Source organism: Panthera pardus, unplaced genomic scaffold, assembly GCF_024362965.1.
Source record: "Panthera pardus isolate Hobbes unplaced genomic scaffold, ASM2436296v1 HiC_scaffold_7, whole genome shotgun sequence".
NCBI lineage: Eukaryota > Metazoa > Chordata > Mammalia > Carnivora > Felidae > Panthera > Panthera pardus.
The window spans coordinates 78,316,486-78,335,893 of NW_026527002.1; the positions used below are offsets into that span (position 1 = coordinate 78,316,486).

At 48.5% G+C, this 19,408-nt stretch overlaps 1 pseudogene; it reads left to right on the forward strand.

Annotated features, from left to right (window-relative positions):
* The first annotated feature begins 18,643 nt into the window (after positions 1-18,643).
* LOC109273035 (histone H1.4-like) overlaps positions 18,644-19,408 on the forward strand; it is an 84,089-nt pseudogene continuing 83,324 nt past the window's right edge.

Sequence of the window (19,408 nt, forward strand, 5' to 3'; positions counted from 1 at the left end):
CCAAGTAATATTCCATTGTATATATACAGCATTTTCTTTACCCATTCATCAGTTGATGGACATTTGAAAGACCTAAATGTGAGACAGGTGACCATCAAAATCTTACAGGAGAAAACAGGCAGCAACCTCTTTGACCTTGGCCACATCAACTTCTTACTTTACAGATCTCTGGAGGCAAGAGAGATAAAAGCAAAAATGAACTATTGGGACCTCATCAACATGAAGAGATTTTGCACAGTGAAGGAAACGATCACCAAATCTGAAAGACAACCGACAGAATGGGAGAATAACATTGCAAATAACATATCAGATAAAGGGTTAGTATCCAAAATCTCTAAAGAACTTATCAAACTCAACACCCAAAAAAACAAATAATCCAGTAAAGAAATGGGCAGAAGACATGAATAGATACTTTTCCAAAGAAGACATCCAGATGGTTAATGGACACATGAAAAGATGCTCAACACCACTCATCATCAGGGAAATACAAATCAAAACCACAATGAGATACCACCTCACACCTGTCAGAATGGCTAAAATGAACAACTCAGTAAACAACAGATGTTGGCGAAGATATGGAGAAAGTAGAACCCTTTTGTATTGTTGGTGGGAATGCAAACTGGTGAAGCCGCTCTGGAAAAACAGTATGGAGATTCCTTGAAAAATTAAAAATAGAACTACCCTATGACCCAGCAATTGCACTACTAGGAATTTATCAAAAGGGTACAAAAATCCCTATTCTAAGGGGCACATGCACTCCAGTGTTTATAGCAGCATTATCAACAATAGCCAAAGTATGGAATCAGCACACACTTTGATAGACTCTTAATGGCCATGTGTGAGCTCCTATGATGGACTAGAATTTCTCAGTGTCCCATCACAAAGCTAGCTGTAGCCAACTGCCACCATGTTTCCACAGGGCCATCTCCAAGTGCATATGGTAGTACGCTGAAGGCAGGTAGGAGAGGTAAGGGAGATCTTCCAAGTTGGATGGAGACTTTCTCAAGTGCAAATGCTTGTTTTTGGATGGAGGCAGAGCAGGAGAGTGAGAGAGATTACTCCAGACACATGAAGCCTTCACTGAGCATGGATAGCAGGTGGCTGAAGCTTGGAGGCAAAGAAGCAAAACAGAGACGGACCTCCCCAAAAGCAGGTGGTAGAACAGAGACTGGAAAAGCTGGTGGCTGAGTTGTAAATCATAGAGAGATCGCTCTGTGTGACGAGGTGAGGTTTATCTCAGGAAGCTAAGGTGTGTTCAGCATTTGAGAATCACCCAATGTAATTCACCAAATTAAGAGTAGCAATCAATAATACCTCAATAAAAAAAGAAATCATATGACCATTTTAATGGAAGAATAAACATTATTTGATACAACTTAATAACTATTCATGATAACAATCCGCATTAAACAGAAATAGAAGGTATCACACTCAATTTGATAATGGGCATGTACAAAATCTATAAAAATCTATAGCTATTATACTTAATTGTAAAATATTGAATGCTTCTCTTCTAGCACCAGGTACAAGGCAAAGACACCCACTCTCATCACGTAGAAACAACGTTGAACACAAAACGCAGGAGGTGGGGAGAAGACACACATATTATAAAGGAGGGATGCAAATTTTCTGCATTCTGGATTACGTGATTCGGGAAATAGAAAAATCTAAGGACTCTAGGGGCAACTGGGTGGTTCAGTAGGTTGAGCAACTGATTCTTGATTTTGGCTCAGGTCATGATCCCAAGGTCGTGAGTTTGAGCGCCATCTTGGGCTGGGTGCTGAGTGTGGAGCCTGCTTGGGATTCTCTCTCTCTCTCTCTCTCTCTCTCTCTCTCTCTCTCCCTTTCTCTCTGCCCCTTCTGCCACCCCCTCACTTGTGCATTATCTCTTTCTCTCTCTAATACGATAATAAACAAATAAGTAAATAAAATAATTTTAAAAAGGAGATCGAGCAAAAACATTATATAGATTTTGGATACCAACCCTTTATCCGATAGGTCATCTGCAAATATCTCTTCCCATTCCGTCGGTGGGGAATCTAAAAAAGAAAGGTAGAACTGATAAATGGATTTAGCAAGGTCAACTTGATGAACACTCGGGGATCCATATTAAAAAGCTCTCAATCTCTGTTTCAATCATCATATAGATACACTAATTTATTTAGTGTAAATTTGAAATTTGACATGAATAATAGACTAAATTTTAAAAGCTAGTGCCATAAAGCTTGTAAAAGGATACATTCCATGTAGGCAAAGAATTCTTAGGACACAAAAGTACTAATCCTAACAGAAAATAAAAGAAACATTGGGCCCCAACAAATTGTTTCCATATGATCATCAAAAGACATCTTTATGGGTGCCCGGGTGGCTCGGTTGGTTGTGCTTCCGACTTCCGCTCAGGTGGTGATCTTGCGGTTCGTGAGTTCGAGCCCCGCATGGGGCTCTCTGCTGTCAGCGCAGAGCCCGCTTCAGATCCTCTGCCCATCCCCTCTCTCTGCCCCTCCCTTTCTCACACTCTCTGAAAAATAAATAAACATTAAAAAAAAGGTATCTTTAGGCAAATTAATAGGTAAGGTACGTACTGGGAAAAAATTCCTGCAATGCATGCCTGATAAAAGTCTTAAATCCACAATACAAAAGAACACTTAAGAATCAATGAGGAGAAGACAAGCAACAGACACTTCCTGACAGCACTTTTGTACAGACACTGAGCGAATTCCCTTGGCTTCAGAGAAGGCCCTAAGGCGAAGAACGAAAAGACTCAAAGCAAGTGCTGTAGATGTGTTGCTATTCACAAGTCTCTACAGGTGTGGCTGACATGACAGGGTCACAGGAAATGCCACTGGGGCACCAAAAGCGTCTTTGAAAGACAAGTTCAACTCCTGTGCACACTCTCTTGGTGCTCAGGGAATTCAGCTGAATAAAATGCCGCTCACATATTTTCCAAGTTTGCATCTTCCTTATGCACGTGGGGGTCTAACAAGGAAGAGGGAGGGGGGAAACACACAGAAGGGGCAGGAGCTGGACCAGGGCAAGGGCCTGCACTATGCACACCACCACAGAGAAAGGCTGGGTGCCCCTAAGGGGGCTTGACCTGAACTAGAATTCAAGGGGAAGGGGATAGAACAAGAGAGGAGAAGGAAGAAGCAGAGGCAGAGATGAAGAGAAAGTCCCCCGGCCAAAATGAGCCAGAAAAACAAATTTAAAACCCAATGAAGGAACAGGAATGGGCATGACTCAGTTTCCCTGGGGTACTTGCATGAAAATCCCTGAAGAGTGCTCCGTGGACAGGACAGAGGGTTTGCAGAAATGCCTGGATCCTTCCTCTTACTGGCCATGGGATCTGATATATGTTACTTAATTGCTTTGAAGCCCTGTTCCCTCCTTTGTAAACCGGGAATAATAAAAATGCTTTCTTATTTTCCTCTGGGGGTTAGTACAAGTATCAAATGAGAAGAAACAGTGTCTATAATCTACAAAGCATGGCTATTATTAAGACAAACAGCACTGAAAATGGCACACTATATCAAGCACTTAAATATGCCTTGACAAGCAAAAAACAACTAATATGAACATATTCCAGCAAACAAGAGGAGAAATATATTTTTGTTGACTTTTTAGAAGACTAAAACACAGGTACTGTAAAGTCACGTAGAATGAGCCGGGCTAGATCAAAATGATCTCCTCTTTAGCAAAGCAAACTTCCCAATAAAAACAAACAATGAGGGACGCCTGGGAGGCTCAGTCGGTTAAGCATCTGACTCTTGATTTCGACTCAGGTCATGATCTCAGGGTTCATGGGTTCCAGCCCCTGCCTCGGGCTCTGTGCTGACAACGCAGAGTCTGCTTGGGATTCTATGTCTCCCTCTCTCTCTAAGATAAATAAAAATAAACTTTGAAAAAACAAACAATAAACAAATGATCACCAAAGCGAAGAGGCCAGCAAAATCAATAATATATACAAAAATTGCCCACGCCCATTAAATTATTTTAATGAATCAGTATAAACATATTTAAATGAGTGTATTTAGGATGCTGTATGCTATAATTCAGGTTTAAAAATAAAAGTAAATGAAAACCAACGGCTGTGAAGGTTGAAGAAGGGTATTCAGTTTGAAGTTAAAACGTTTTGTACAAGTGTTTTTAGGAAGATAGAGATCAACATATAAGAATGTTTAACAATAACTGACATTTAATTAAAAAGGGCATTTTCTAAAAGAATAGATGCACAGTAGGTCCCAAACAGCAGGGACTAAGGGAGTTACAGCCTGCTTCGTCTCTGAGGAAAAGAGAAGAAGAAGCACGCATCCACTGTCTCCGAGGGTTGGGAGCCCGGGTGTGGCTTTGTTGGGGGGGTTCTGGCTCAGGGTCTCTCAGAAAGTAGTCCTCAACCCCGTGGCTGCCATATCTCAGGGTCTGACAGGTGTGGGGTGTCCATTCCACGTTCGCCACGTGGCTCTGAGCAGGAGACTTGAGTTACTGGCCGCGTGGACTTGAGTGTCGGCGTGGCTTGGCAGCTGGCTCTCGACAAGTGCATGATGGGAGAGACAGAGCGAAAACACCCCAAATGGCCGCTGTGGGCTTTTTACAACCTAGTCTCGGACACAGCAGCATCTCTGCTGTATTCTGTTCACCGGAAGCGAATCGCTAAGGCCAACCTGAGCTCAAGATGGGGGATTACAAGAAGCTGTGTGTACTGGGCAGTGGGGCCACGGGGCCATCTTGGAGGCTCGCTATGGCAGTGTGTGTGTGTGTGTGTGTGTGTGTGTGTGTGTGTGTGTAGGGGGAGTGATTAACAATCCAGATTTAGGTAAGGAGAGGCTATTCCCAAGGATTTTTGCAAGACGGGGGAGGGAAGTGTTACAATATGGATAAACCCTGAAATCTGCGAGATTCTCAAGGATTAGACAAAAAGAGCCTTTCTTTTTTAGGGAGAGGCGAAGGAGTCTAGAAAGAACTAGTGTGGGGACATTTTTTCTCTGAGGCCAGCCTTTCGCAAGAGGTTCCTTAAGGGAGGCTTAGCGAGCCCAGCGTGGGCCACATTCAGGGTCTGGGGAAGGAGAGAAACCTCAGGAAAGTTTGACGAAAAAGCATCTTATTCTTACACTCAGTGGGGACACACATTTCGGATCATCACTTATGAGGCAAGATATGGGGACTTGGAGGGTCTGGGTGTGGTTTCATCACAGTAAACAGGGGCATCGTGAGTCTTATCTAAGTCCTATGGGGAAGGGGTTCCTTGTAGTGAGCTGGTTCCTGGGGCACGAATGGAGTGGGTGAGGGTACGGTGGGCTGGGGGTGGCGGGAGGCATGTATTCTTTAACGGTCTCTGTTCTCTAGGATCACAGGCTCTGGCGAATTCAATACTGTCACTGACAGAGCCACGGTATGGTCTCACAGAAAGCTCAAGTGTGAAACCAGCGTGGGCCTTGACAGGTGGTTAGAATTTCAATCGACGTGGAAGGCCTGAGGTTTATATAACTTCAGATGTGCTCGGCAGCCAGTAACGGAATAGCCCAGTAACAGGGGCTTCGGGAAAAGGATGTGTCGTTACCTTACCCAGCGGAAGGACACAGATGGGCAGGACCAGGCGTGTTACAGGAGCTGAGCTGCGCCACGGCTCCGGGTCAGCCTCTGTTGTCTACCTGGCCTTTTCCTTGACATTTAAGGAGACCATAGCTGCTTACAGCCTGTCCTCCTGCAAAAGCTTCTCAAGAAGGAGATAAGAGGGTCAGACAAAAAAAAAAGGGGGGGGGGTTGCAGTCATCAAAGAGAAAAGGCTATCACAGCAGAGACAGCACAGGCTGCCTCATCACCCCTGAGCAGAACCCAGCCCTTGGGCCACTTTAGTTTTAGCTTCAAAGCAGGTGAGAGAAGTATCAGATGAGGAACTCACAATGGCCCATCCCCTGAGGTGGGAGAGGTGCCCCTCCAAATTGAGGTCCTTACCGCCTGAGACACTTAAAGGTTTTTGTTAGTGGGGGTGGAGGGGGTGAAGGGTCATTACTAATGGCCAGGTGAAATCAATGCCTGCCCCAGGGCACCTGAGACACAGCCTTTCTGTGGGAATTACACTCACTTGGGCGGGTTTGCCTACTCAGTAGTTCTGAGTCTGGCGTCTGAGCCTTTGCGATTCTGAAATGTCCCCGGGAGGTGTGAATGTTGCTGATCCTGGAACAAAACTTTGAGAACCACCGGTACCGGCCAAGGTTGGGGGCCTGAAATCTGTTTCAACTCTGGAGAATATGGAGTACTTAGAAGCTGAACAGGTGGGATCTTTCTGCGGTTCCTTCACCCCACAGAATGGTGAGTCTGGATGGCCAGCTGAGAGGCTTAGAATTCACATTCACTGTGGCCTAGACCATCTTGTCTGATAGAAATTTAATGTGAGCCACAGAGTCATTTTTAATTTTCTTGTAGCCACATTAAAATATTTTTAAAAAGGTGAAATTAATTTTAATGACGTATTTTATTAACACTTTTAAAACACATAATTATAAAAATATTAATGAGATGTTTTACCTTTTTTATTTTTAAAAATTTTTTTAAATGTTTATTTATTTTTGAGACAGAGAGAGACAGAGCATGAACGGGGGAGGGGCAGAGAGAGAGGGAGACACAGAATCGGAAGCAGGCTCCAGGCTCTGAGCCATCAGCCCAGAGCCCGACGCGGGGCTCAAACTCGCGGACCGCGAGATCATGACCTGAGCTGAAGTTGGACACTTAACCGACTGAGCCACCCAGGCGCCCCTGTTTTACCTTTTTTAAATTAAGTCTTTAAACTCTGGTGTGCATGTTACAGTATGTTTTACTTCCTGCTAGCAACATTTCAAGTGCCCACACTCACGTGTAGCTGGTTGCTACCATACAAAACAACGCATATTTATCGTGTGAATTGATATAGGTTTCCCTTCACCCCCCATCGCTACTGTCCCAGGAACTAGAGGCAGGGGCACCTTTGTGGTGGCTTTGGCTGGAGGACCTGAGCCCGGGGGGCAGGGGCGGGGGGTAACAGCCTGGGTGTGCAGGAGATCATTCCTTTCCTTAGGTAAATTCTGCCATTTCGGTTACGTTATCTCTCACATTAGTCTTGTAATGTCTTCTTGTTAGTTTCGCCATGTGAAAGTGTTACTCATCTCAAATATGCAAAAAATAACAAAGACCACCCAAAGGAGAACAAACAGTGGCTATCTATCCAGAATTTGCCATAGCAAAAGATTCGGCCATTATCACTGCTGTTTGGCAAAGACCCGCAGGCAGGCAGAGGAGTGGGAAAGTTTTATGTGCCCTGATTAGCTTTCGTTGGCACAGGGAAGCTGGCGGGTTGACTAGAAATGGGTCTTCTGTGTGGTTGGGTTAGATGCATGTTTGGTTGGTCTTCAGTTAGAAGTAGAGGCAAAAAAGAAGAAACTGGCAACTGTTGCCCAGTTCCTGACTGTTCTGGAAGGATTGCCGTGGAGGTGGTTTGCCTTCCTGGCTGGTGCTGCAGAGGTAGTAGGATAGAATTCTGTTGTCATATGTGGTCTGGCCACCGTCTGTTGGTGTATTTCATTTCTCTGTTGGAAAATGAAAACTTTCACTGGAATGTTGAAACCCAGTTGTCAAAATTTTTTCTTCCTAGAAGCTTTGGGATTCTAGGCTTTCTCAGTTCTTGTTTTCTTAAGCCGCTGCCTGAAGGGGAACCATGGAACAATGAGAGGAGCCTACATACTAGCCCCAGCTCTGCTATAAGTAACTTGGGGGCCTCAGGGAAGTCCGTTCACCCACTGAGCCTCAATTTCCTCATCTGTAAAATGGGACAAAATTATAATAGCTCTGCATTCCTCCAAATTAGATACCTTTTCTGTCTGTAGGGCTGGACATTTTCTGTTATTGCTACAGATACAAAGATGAAAGAAACACAAGCCTGCTTTCAAGGAGTTCCTAAATCTAAGAACTAAACAAACCTAGGAGCACAGATGATAACAATAGTGATGTTGATCTTGATGATGATGATGCCGCCAGTGGGACGACCATCATGGGGATGATGATCGTGTTAATGGTGGTGATAAGGGAGTTGATGATGCTGGGGACGGTATTGTTGATGATAATGATGGTGATGGTAGTGGTGATAAGGTGGTGATTGATAATGGTGCTGGGGATGGTGGGGATCCGGATGATGATGATGATGATGATGATGGTGGTGGTGATGGTGGCTTTGATGGGGGTGATGATGATGGTGGTGGTGATGGGGGTGATGATGGTGGTGGTGATGGGGGTGATGATGATGGTGGTGGTGATGGGGGTGATGATGATGGTGGTGGTGATGGGGGTGATGATGATGGTGGTGGTGATGGGGATGATGATGATGGTGGTGGTAATGGCAGTGATAATGATGATCATGGAGATGGTGAGGATGGTGATATTGTTCATGGCGCGATGGTGCTGGTGCTGCTAATGGGGATGATGATATCTTGATGGTAATGATGAGAGTGGATAGGTATTGAACACAGCTTCTGTGCCAGGTGCTTAGATATTTACACGCCTTGCTGCATTTAGTCCTAGAACAGCTATTGTGATTATCTGCATGTTTATAAAGACCTAATTGAGGTTGAAAGAGAGTAAGTAAACTGCTTAAGATCACTTTGCTAGCCAGTTGTGAAATCTAGATTCTAACTTGAGCACTTGGGCTCCAAATCACCGCTTTGCTCACCTACCTCGTTCTGTGCTATTTTCCAAAATGTGATGTGTTTAACAGAAGTATGTGAAATGTGGAGACGGAAGGAAGTATACATTCTACAGAGCAGATGAGTCTGAAGAAACTTCACAGAGATGTGCATTTAACGTACACTTTGAATGATCAAGACAAGTTGGAATAGGGAGATGGTAATTCCCAGCAGATCCAGTAGGAAATATACTACTGTTGAGGGGTCATGGTCCTAATTGGGGCAATTTCAAACATAATATGGCCGAGGTGGGAAAGAAAGTTGGGAAAATTGTTTGGGCCAGGTAATTATGAGCACTGAGTTTGTTGGGCTAGGTTTAAGGTTAGGAAGGGTGCATAATTAAAAATTAAAAATGCCTTGATTTATGACTTTAGACACCAACTGACTTGCTGCTCTGGTACTCAGCTGGAGGGAGCACTACGCAGCTTTGCTGTGTTGCCTTCTTCTTTCTCCAGCATGAGGTGAATCTTAATTGTCTTTGATGTTTTTTCTGGGGCTCCCAAGGTCTCACCTCACAATTGCTTTTGTGAGAAACTATCCGACTCTATAAGAACATGAAGTAAGGACTCTGACAGCCCAACCCCATGCAGGGAAACATGGCGTTTCTCCAATTGAAGCAACAAAGTCTGTAGAAATTCTTCTACATCCAATTACTACATCCAATTAATTCCCATAACTAAGCCGAACACGTCCTTTCTCATTCTGTCTCGGAGGACTCATTTGGGTTGCTTTGATGAATTGAAATTTTTTTCCCAAGACAGGAGGATAAGAAATTCTCTACATGTACACTACCAGGTACTAGATTTTCTAGGACAAAGTTTAGTCTGCCCTAAAAGTGTTTAATTCCATCTACTCTTAGGGTATAGAAATGACTTACATCTTAAAAAAATTTTTTTTAATGTTTTTATTTATTTTTGAGACCGAGAGAGACCGAGCATGAGCAGGGGAGGGACAGAGAGAGCAGGAGACACAGAATCCGAAGCGGGCTCCAGGCTCCGAGCTGTCGGCACAGAGCCCAGTGTGGGGCTCGAACTCACGGACTCTGAGATCATGACCTGAGCCAAAGTCGGACGCTCGCTCAACCGACTGAGCCACCCAGGCGCCCCGACTTACATCTTTTAAAGGACAGTTTCCTATCTTCAAAATTTTAGAATCTAAGCCAGGGCATCCTGTTACATTCATAACGTTAGAAAGTAGTTTGGGCGGGGGGGGGGGGGGGAATAAAGTTTTGTATAATATGCATGGGTGCTACATTCTGGAGGTCTGGGTCTGATTTAGGGTATGGGGGTGTATACCAGCACCCCAGTAACTGCTCTTCACTGTGGCTCAGGCAGAGAGTTTGATTTCTGGGCGACCACTGGGGGAGGCCACATGTTGCCTTTTCTCAAGGTCATTCCCTCTTTGACTTGAGGGAACAGGAAGGGTCTTGGGAGGAAGGAAGCTCTCTCATACCCTCGCCCTCTATCTGACCCTACAGTGCTATTCTGTAAAGGAAAACCAAAAGAAAGAAAGTAAAGGGGACAAAGATGAGAAGGGACAAGATGGAAATAAGTGGGAGAAGGGAAATGACAGTGGGGGACATGGGGGGCGTAATCAGTGATCTCTAGCAGGTGTCTTAGAACCTCCCACTGTTCTGTTTCAAAGTTTACCAGGCTCCTTAGCCAACTTGGATTCTTTTCTATCATTTTAAGGGTCGAAAATCCCACTATCTTGTAAGACCCACTTTCCTTTGGACCCAAGAGTGTCAGAGAATAATAATAATAATAACAACAATAAACATCCAGTCTATGCACATGAACCACTGTGTGTGTGCAACACTATACTTTTCGAAGAATGGTCACCTCTTTCTCCTGGTAAACCATGGCTCTAACTTCTTGCTAAAGTGCTTTCCAAAGGCCAATGTTCAGAGCAACCTCAAAATATAAGTATTACTATTCCCGCTGTGAAATGTTTAGGTAAGCAAACCAAGGATCAGAGAGGTTATGTGATTTGTCCAGAGTCACAGAGCTGGCAAGTGGCAGACCTGGGATGTTACCAGCATATTCCTATCATTAAAGATCCTGATGTTCAACCTGGGAGGGGCACAGGAGGCCTGTCTTCACCCCCCCCCCCCCCCGCCTCAGCTCCACCTACTCATCAAGTGTCCTGGTCCTCGCAGTTAATGCACCTTGAACTGGAATGTGAACCACCTTGTCGGAGACGGGCATTATGTAACCAAACGTGGTAACAAATTTGTGCCTGTTGAAAATGTGCTCAGCAGACTGCCTCACTCGTGTGCCCTGGACCAGACACCTTGTCTCAGGAGACAAATAGCAAAATAAGGACAGTGGCTCTGGAGCACCACTCCTGAGACTTGCTCTCCTCTCCCATTCTATAGATGGGGAAACTGAGGCTCAGGGAAGTGAAAGAGCCTGCCATGGTCACTCAGTGGCTACTGTCAGGGCTGAGACCACAGCCAGGAGCTGATGGTACAAGGCGACAAGTGTCAAATGTGTTCGCAGGTCTCTCGGGCACACTCACTAAGAATCAGTAATTGTAAGTGTCCTTCTCTATCCCTGGGCTGTGCCTGTTCCTCGTGGGGCCTTCGAGGACTGCTGGCCAGGAAGGTCTCCGCAGCCCCCACGTTTCCAGATGTCTACACCTCAGTGTGCGAGGAAGGACCCCAAAAAACATATTTCCTGAGACTGTCACAACTCAAAGCCAGTGGAATTTTCTGCTTTGGGTGTGTATTCAGTGAGCATGCCGTTATTACCTAGAAAATAGGGTTAGTAAGGACTGTGCCGAGCTGTTTCGATAGCAATGACGATGATGATGGAATGCACTCTTTCAAGCCAGGTGCCATCCTTCCTGTATATATACATATGCATAAAATTTGCTTATTAAATCCCGATCTAAAACCTTTTGAGGAAGTTATCGCTGCATTTGTTTTATAGATTAAAAAAAAATCATAATGAAAACAGACTAGCAACCTGATGCCCATGGACTTCTGGGTGGCCAGCCAGCTCTGAAGGTGGAGCACAGAGATGGGCACACTGATGTGCAGGAGTGGGGGCCGTGCTGTTGGGGGTGGGCTCTGTGAGGAGAGGGACAGGGCACCCTGTGGGGAGGACTTAGCAAAGCAAGGGTAAGAGGCGAGGGGAGGTCAGGAGTCTCCTTCAGTATCGTCCAGCCCAGAGCCCCAGGACAGGAGAGGGAGAGGGACAGGGCTTTGGAGCTGGAGCCCATCTCAGAAATATCCCCATCATTTCCTGGAAGGTGACTTTCCAGTGACCTGGGCCTGACGATGCCCCAAACTAGCCTTTCTGAGGAAGAAAAAAGTCACTGTGCATCCTTATCTGGCTGCAAGAGGAAGGAGAGGGGAGGGAGGGAGGGGGGAAGGAGAGAGGAGAGGAGGAGGCAGGGAGGAGGAGAGGCCTGGAAGGGGGAGAGTAAGGGAAGAGGAGTGGAGGGGAGGGAGGGGGTAGGAGAGAAGGTGAGGGGTGTGGGAGGGAGGAAGGAAGAAGGGGTGAGGGAGGGACAGGGGAAGGAGAGAGGAGAGGAGGAGGAAGGGAGGAGGAGAGGACTGGAAGGGGGAGAGTAAGGGAAGAAGGGTGGAGGGGAGGGAGGGGGTAGAAGAGAAGGTGAGGGGTATGGGAGGGAGGGAGGAGGAAGGGGAGAGTAAGGGAGGGGGGGAAGGAAGGAGGGGAGGGGAAAGGGAGGAATGAGGGGCGGAGGGGGGGGAGGAGAGGATAGGAGGGGAAGGGAGATGAGGGGAAGGGGAGAGGAGAAGACTGGAAGAGGGAAAGTATGGGAAGGGAACAGGGGGAGGGGAGGGAGCGGAGAGGGAGGGGGGAAGGAGGAGTAGAGGACAGTTAAGGGAGAGGAGGGGCAGGGGGAAGGGGGGAGGGGAGGGGAGGCGCCTGGAGGCTGGGCACCTCTCCCAGGGGTCTGCAGGCCCGGTGCCTGAGCCCAGGTGCCTCATCAGAGAAGTGGGGAGAGGGAGTCTCGGAAGGGCCACCGCACTGTCCTACCCTTATCCATCCCAATCCCACCCTCATTCCGAGGTGAGGGAGGAGTCCCTGGAGGTGAAGGCACTTTCCCTGATGCAGTCTGGGTCCCTGGCCACAGGCTGGAGGGGAGGGAAGGAGTGGAAGGAGGAGCTCTGAGAGGCCACCCTGCTCCCAGGTGGCAGTGATGGTGATCAGGGCCATGTCCTTGGCGCCTGCCGGGAGCACAGGTCCCAGGTGTCCTGGCACAAACACGCAGAGTCAGCTGTGTGAGGTGACCAGGATCCCAATTGGCTCGACGGAGGTGACCGGTTCCCAGTGCACACGTCCATCCGTCCGTCAAGGCCTCATGCTGTGCACCTGAAATACCGATGGTCTTTGTGTGTCCTTCACACCTCAGCAGAGCTGGACAGAGAGGGCGTAGGGTCCTGGTTGAGGGGACTCACCGCTTCCCTCCCTGCCGAGGAGGCGTCTCTTCCTTTAGGATTCCTGCTCTTTCCCCCCACAAGCCCCCAGTCCCCTGGGGTACCGGCCCTCCTTGCTGGGCCTAGGGAGATCTCCACAAACACAGCGTGGCTCTGGGGTCAAAGTTTCCTCCAGCGATGAACATGTGTTTGAGTCATTTCTGGGGACACGTGCATGTTAACAGACAAAACGAGGTCCAGGAAAGAAGCTCTGTACTCGGCAACACTCAGAAATTGCCAAGAGCTTTTCAAACTTTAATTTTCTTCCTTTTTCCTAGTTTTTGGTGCTATGTATTCCCTTTTTCTCTCCACACGTAAAAAGGGAAAGGGACCAGCATCAATTGACCAATGTCATCTTGATCAAACTCCACAAAATCTTCCCAGATGGAGTGGGAATAGCCCACATATTTGAAAGCAGGACTCCGGGGTGGGGGTGGGGGGATGTCCTCGGCTGCATGATGTGCTGGTGGGGCAGGTGCGCAGGGGCAGGGCTGAGGTTCGAGGTCCTTCTAGCCCAGTCCCAGACACAGGCTCTCCAAGTGTCAGGAATTGTGCAAACATGCATGATGGTAAAAATGCATTGAGGCACTTATCACAGTTCCAGATTCCAGGGTCCCTCCTCTGGGGATTCGGATTCCGGTCTGGAAGGCGCTGCACTAAAACCACACTGCATCAGGAGAGCGCTGGGAGACCCAAGATCCTGGAACCCGCGCTGGAATCCCACGGCTTCCGCCCACCGGCGCCCATAGCTTCTGACGGCCAGCAGGGGGCAGCAAAGAGCTTCCGCGGCTTGGGCTCCAGCGTGGCCGCCACAGGGGCCCGCCGATCACTGGGGGTGACGTGGGGGTGACGTGGGGGTGAAACGGGGGTGAAATGGCGCATCGGCAGCAGGAGCTGAGCTGGGGCCGCGTGGTAGGCAGGGGCAGATGTGGGCGGATAGCACAGGCCTTGCAGCTACCGCAAGTGGGGAGTTCTGACCCGTTTCAGCTGCGGAAGCAGTATCTCCCCCTCTGTTTCCGGAAGCTCATTTTGGAGGCTGGGAGGCAGGTTCTGGCACTGGAAGGGGGAGGAGACGAGTGGGAGATGCGCTGTCTTCACCTCTTAACTGCGCTCCCAGCCCCGGGGCAAGCCACTGAACCTCCCGGCTGCGGTTTAATGTGTGAAGTGGGGGCCCGAGAGCATCCATTGCATAGGTTGTTTATTGAACGAGCAAATCCTCCCAAAGTGCCCTGGACTGTGTCTGCCGAATGCTTAACGGCTGGCCAATGTTAACGATCACTGGTATCTTTATTGTAGCTGTGGGGACATTCGTGATCTCCCGGGCCGGATGTGGTGAGAGGCGCGAGGCGAGGTGGGGGGCCATTCCTGCAGACCAGGCAGGAGGTGGGGAGGAGCAGGTGTTCAGGGAGACAAGCCTGAGGCCCTGGGCTTCCAGGACCGAGAGGCAGGGAGCTGGCGGTGGACAGGAGGAGCGTGTGGCCAGAGACTTGTGAGGGTCGCCCGGAGACATGAGCAAACAGTTAAGTGACCACTAGGAGTAAACTTGGAGAAGCAGAGAGGAAGTGCTGGGGGCTTGACGTTCAGGGGGCGAAAGCTGGAGAAGGGCCACCAGGCAGGTGCGAGGAACACAGGTGAGGCTGAAGCCCAGAGGCCAACCCCCGCAGGTTTTCAGGCAGGACAAGGGAGCCTGCAAAGTAAAGCAGCCACAGGTGTCAGGTGGGATGAGCTGGAAGGAGGTGGCGATGGGCGCGAGCTTCCCAAGAGCAGCCCTGGTGAGGACAGAAACCCAGGAGCCGGTGGGGGACGGGAGGGGGACGCAATCCAGGGAGACATGGGGTGTGGCGGTGGGAAACCAAGTTGAAGCCGTATTTTGAAAGGTCTTGAATGCCCACCTCTGGTTTGTTTATGAGTAGACATCAGGATCTAACCCATAATAATAATAATAATAATAACAATAAATCATATTGACTGCTAAACCATCAGACCCTGTTCTAAACACCTTACCTGTGTTACAGCCTTTGGTCCCTAGAACAACCCTGTGAGGTGGGTATTAGCCCTACTATGCACACAAGGAACAAAGCGCACAGATTGAAGTGACTTCTTCAAGGTTTCACAGCTAGTGGGGGGTCAAACCCAGGTGGCCTGACTCCAATTCCCACCTTCAGAGATATCGCTGCTTTAGGAGTATGTATACTTTTTAATGTTTATTTATGTATTTTGAGAGAGAGGGAGAGAGAACGAGTGGGGGAGGGTCAGAGAGAGGGAGAGACAGAATCCCAAGCAGGCTCCGTACTGTTTGCGCAGAGCCCGCCGTGGGGCTCGATCCTACGAACTGGGAGATCATGACCTGAGCTGAAATCAAGAGTCAGACAGAGGCTCAACCAACTGAGCCACCCAGGCGCCCCCAGGAATACATTTTAACAGCTTTATTGAGGTGTAACGGATGGACAAGGCTCCACTCCTGTTTATTGCTACACTTGGATGAGTTTGGACATGTGAATCCATCACCACAATCGAAGGGATACACATCCCTATCACCTTCTAAGGTTTCTCCCTGCCCCTTTGTTTTCCTGTTTTGTTTAAGGACACAAGGTGAGACCCATACACTTGACAATTTTGTTTGAGTGCACAACACACTCTGCCTGTCGTACCCCGGATCGCTAGAACGCACTCATCTGGCAGGAGGGAAGCTTTAGCCTGTCCAGGGTGTGGGGAGGGGAAAGACCTGAACGGGGAAAGGACAGGGAGAGGGCTCCGTAGGTCTGGAGATGGGGATGATGTCACCCCGGGGAGGAGCCTGGGCGGCCTTGCTAAGCATGGGACGTGAGGTTCAGCGATGCGTGGGGAACACTTCAAGGTGAAGAAGAATGTACTGTCTGCCTCCAGGAAGAGCTGGCTAATGCAGATGAATCCGTGGGGCTGGGGAGGGGGCGGGGAGCCTGGGTGGGAGGGAGGTGGGGGAACTCACATTTGGCTGTACGGGTGTGTTGTTTAGACCCTTTCTGTGTGTCCGCATGTTTATGAAGTATTTTAAACATCTAGAATATTACAGAAAACAGTATCATGTACTCAGTAGCAAGTTTCATGGCTGACATTGGGCCCCTTGGCTTCAGATTAATTCTTGTGAAAAGACACACACCGGGGTCCTCAGACCCTCCAGAGGCCACTTTCCCAGCCCCCCGCCCTTCCTTGAAAGAGCCACTGTCCCCAGCTGCTTACCATTCATGTGGGTGTTCTTACACCAGTTTTTAAAAAATTGGCATGTGTTTAAAATCTGTAAACGTGGCCTATGTCATCTCTCCAGTTACAGAAGTTGATTTTACTTGAACAAGACCAGAATCTGTCACTGCAAAATATGCCTCTTTGGCATAAGGATTATTTTAGACTGATTATTTTTTATTGTTTTTAAGAAACACCTTCTCTCTCTCTCCCTCTCTCTCTTCTTTTTAATGTGTATTTATTTTTGATAGAGAGAGAGAGAGAGAGCATGAGCAGGGGAGGGGCAGAGAGAGAGGGAGACACAGAATCTGAGGCAGGCTCCAGGCTGTGAGCTGTCCACACAGAGCCCGACGCAGGGCTTGAACTCACGAACTGCGATATTGTGACCTGAGCCGAAGTCAGATGCTTAACCGACTGAGCCATCCAGGCACCTACCTTCCTTCCTTCCTTCCTTCCTTCCTTCCTTCCTTCCTTTCCTTCCTTCCTTCCTTCCTTCCTTCCTTCCTTCCTTCCTTCCTTCCTTCCTTCAGTTACATATAGGAGCTCTAAAAGCAGAGTACAAGTTACCCTTTTATAAGAGACATTGATACTTACAAGGGAGATCTCCGTTTGTGAGCGTGTTCCCTGCTGCACACCAGGAAGAGGAGGATGAGAAAGTCTCTAGACACTCTTTTCCAGGGAGGAGGCACAGCCTGAAACCTGCTTGACAACCACAGCCTCCCTCACTGTGTGGCCGGAGACCTCCCATAACTGACCACCTCACCTGCAACACTGTCCTCTGCCTTTAGTGGAAGATGGTGTGTAAGGTGGCTTTGGTCATCTGGGGAATTACTCCATTCCCCTGGGTCTCTCCCCTGTAGACAAGAGGAATACATGGTGTTAAACTTCCGTTTGCTTTTCTCCTGATAATCTGTCTTTTATGACAGGGGGTCTTGGCCAAGAACCTAGAAGGGTGGAGGTAAAATTACTTTTCCTCCCCATATGCTATTTCATTTATTTGTTTGTTTGTTTAAACTTTATTTATTTTGTGAGAGAGAGAGAGAGTACAAGTAAGGGAGGCCCAGAGAGACAGGGAGAGAGAGAATCCCAAGCAGGCTCTGCGCTCACAGCACAGAGCCCGATGCAGGGCTCAAACTCATGAACCATGTGATCGTGACCTGAGCTGGAATCAACAGTTGGACGCTTAACTGACTGAGCCACCCAGGCTCCCATATTTATTTATTTTTAAATTTTTATTTATTTTGAGAGAGAGAGAGAGAGAGCGTACATGAGAGCAGGGGAGGGGCAGAGAGAGGGAGACACAGAATCCGAAGCAGGCTCCAGGCTCTGAGCTGTCGGCACAGAGCCCAACGTGGGGCTCGAACTCACAAACCATGAGATCGTGACCTGAGCTGAAGTCAGATGTTTAATCGACTGAGCCACAGGCACCCCAGTGTGCTCCTATTTTAGAGACAGTGGTCTTGTGTGATACGTGTTTGTGAATCCTTTCTTTCCCCAAGTTAAGTTGCTCATGCGTTTCCTCTCCTTTACCATGTAAATGTGTTGAATCTCATTACAGGACTTTCTGAAATTGAGCCATCTTTTTTTTTTTTTTCAAAAGTATGTTTCCATTTCAAATAGATCATTTTTAAAGGCCAATGACCTTAACGCACTCTGATGGACTTTCCGTGGGAGTCGGCCAATAGCTGTAATTTGTAGCAGCTGCTGTGTGTCTATAGGCTAAGACAGCATTCCAAATCCTCTAATTCCCGTTTCTAATCCTTCAGGGGCTCTGTTTCGTTCTCCGAGCTTCAGCCTCCTCTGACTGCATCGGTGGCCTTCACACCTCACGATCCCCAATTCCGACTCCCCTCCTTACCTCTGGCTTCTCTTCCTAGCCTCCCATCGCCAGGGCTTGATCGTTGCCATCTTTTAGTGGTTCTTGAAGGCAATCCCTACTTCCTGTATTGCGAATCCTTGCTTTGGCTCAGGCTTCCAAACCTTGTATGTCGGGGATCAAGCATGACTGTTGTCAGGCATAGACAGGGCTCTGCATGTCCCTTCCCCGTCCGATGAAGGCCAAACTCTTTAGTAGCACATGACCTTGTTCCTGGGTGCTGGACACACTTCCCTGAGAAGGCGGTGGCAATTTGTAGCACACATCTGTGGCCACGTCTTGAGGTCCCTTCTCAAAGGGAGCCCCTCCCTCTCCGTGAGGGGAGTCTGGGTCTGTGAGCTGACTTCTATGTACGTGGGCATCAAATCGGAGAAAAGGCCACACGTCCCCAACATGGCGACTCGAGTCAAGTGCATGTCTGCTGGGTCCGAAATTCTCCCGTGTACGTACTTCCGGGAGCACTGCACGAGTATTTCCATCCAGGTATCCACCACGGGTAGCTATCATCGTGAGGTCCTGCCTGTGAAAATGGCCTCTCTTCCCCCTGCTTACCATGTGCTGGTGCCTACTTTATGTCTGGGGACCAAGGCCCCACCACCCAGCCCCTCATGCTCCCCATCCCTCATTCCTTGGAAATCAGGAGCCTGATTTCAGGGCCACACCCTCCCCATCCTCCCCATCACCACAGAGCTATTGAGGGATGCTGGTGCCCCTCCCCCGAGGCATTTCTTAGTGTCTCTGTGCATCAGAGAACTTGGGGGGGGGGGACACGGTGTACAAAGTATCCGAGCAAACCGCACATGACAGACTTGACTGAAATCCCATCTAACCTCTGCTTTGGGTGTTTGCCAGTGTTGAGCACGGTGCTCAGTTAGCCAACCAAGCACAGTGTGACTGCCACACCCAACGTATTAAGTCCCCGTCCTGCATGAGCGCCTCTGTCGGTCTGTTCGAGCGGCTGTGGCACGGCTCCACTGACCGAGCGGTTTATATACACCACAGCTCTGTTGGCTGGACAGCTGGGATCGGGAGCAATGTGGTCGGGTGAGCGGCCCTTCCAGGATGCAGGGACCTTGCTTGTCCTCGTGCATTCAGGAAAGCTCAGCGCCGTCAGCCTTGCGTGTGTCTGTGGGAATGTTCCATCCCCGGGGCCCCCGC